The 1,565-nt window shown below is 45.8% G+C and overlaps 1 pseudogene; it reads left to right on the forward strand.

Moving 5' to 3' along the window:
- The first annotated feature begins 1 nt into the window (after position 1).
- Positions 2-1,218, forward strand: LOC102044905 (annotated as a pseudogene).
- Positions 1,219-1,565: the final 347 nt, after the last annotated feature.

Raw genomic sequence — 1,565 nt, forward strand, 5'->3', positions numbered from 1 at the left:
CATGATGGAACAGAAGAAGAGAGTCTCCATGATTCTTCAGAGCCCAGCCTTCTGTGAAGAATTGGAATCCATGATCCAGGAACAGTTCAAGAAGGGGAAGAACCCCACAGGTTTATTGGCTTTGCAGCAGATTGCAGATTTCATGACAATGCACGTTCCAAATGTCTACCCTTCGGCACCTCAAGGTGGAATGGCTGCGTTAAACATGAGTCTTGGCATGGTAACACCAGTAAATGATCTGAGAGGGTCTGATTCCATTGCTTATGAAAAAGGGAAGAAGTTGTTAAGATGCAAATTGGCAGCTTTCTACAGATTAGCAGCTTATTTACAATCATATAACAGCCAAAGTAAACTCTGAGCAAGAGCATTTCCTTATTGTACCTTTTGGACTCCTCTGTAGTGAAGTCACTGCATCTAGTCTGATTAAAATCAATATTCAGGGAGATGTGGTTGATCGTGGAAGCACTAACCTAGGAGTAAACCAAGCTGGTTTTACGTTGCGCTCAGCAACTTATGCAGCTCGACCTGATGTGAAATGCATTGTCCACATCCACACACCTGCAGGAGCTGCGGTTTCTGCAATGAAGTGTGGTCTCGTGATTTCACAATTTTCACACACAATTTCACCTGAAGCACTTTCTCTAGGGGAAGTAGCTTATCATGACTACCATGGTATTTTAGTGGATGATGAAGAAAAGGTGGTTATTCAGAAAAATTTGGGTCCTAAAAGCAAGGTCCTTATTTTCAGAATCGGTTGGAGAGACTGTTGAAGAGGCTTTCTACTATATTCATAAACTAATGCTTGCCTGTGAGATACAAGTCCATACCCTGGCCAGTGCAGGTGGCCCTTACAACTTAGTGCTTCTTGATCCTGGCAAGTACAAAGCTAAGTCTTGTTCCCCTGAGTCTCCAGCAGGTGAGGGGACTGTGTCCCATCCCAAATGGCAGATTGGTGAACAGGAGTTTGAAGCTCTTATGCGAATGCTGGATAATCTGGGTTACAGAACCGGCTACCCGTAAGGATACCCTGCTCTGAGAGAGAAATCTAAAAAGTACAGTGATGTTGAGATTCCAGCTAGTGTCACAGGTTACTCCTTTACTAGTGATGGCGAATCAGGCATTTCCTCCCCCCTCAGACACAGTTTTCAGAAACAGCAGCAAGAGAAGACAAGGTGGCTGAACTCTGGCCGAGGGGATGATGCTTCTGGAGCTTCTTGAAGACCAAGCGTGCATCCTGGCAACCGCCCTGCTGGCATTAAACGAATTCCCTAGGGGAGAGGAGATAAAAAGCCCTGCCCAGAAGCACTGGGCCACCAAAGCAATAGAGGAAGGCCCACAGGTCACAATTAAAAATGAACTGGGAGAATGGGAACGGGGTTGGAGGCTCATACTCACAGGGCGAGGGTATGCAGCAGTCAAGAAAAATGGCAAAATCAAATGGTGCCCGGTTAAATCAGTTAAACTGGACCTTCAGGGCGAAACTAATTAAACTTGTGAAGTTTATTTTGCAGGACCAAATCCTTAGACACCCCCGCAACCTGAGCACCTCGTTTCCTGAAGGCCAC

This window comes from Geospiza fortis, unplaced genomic scaffold, assembly GCF_000277835.1.
Source record: "Geospiza fortis unplaced genomic scaffold, GeoFor_1.0 scaffold279, whole genome shotgun sequence".
Lineage (NCBI taxonomy): Eukaryota > Metazoa > Chordata > Aves > Passeriformes > Thraupidae > Geospiza > Geospiza fortis.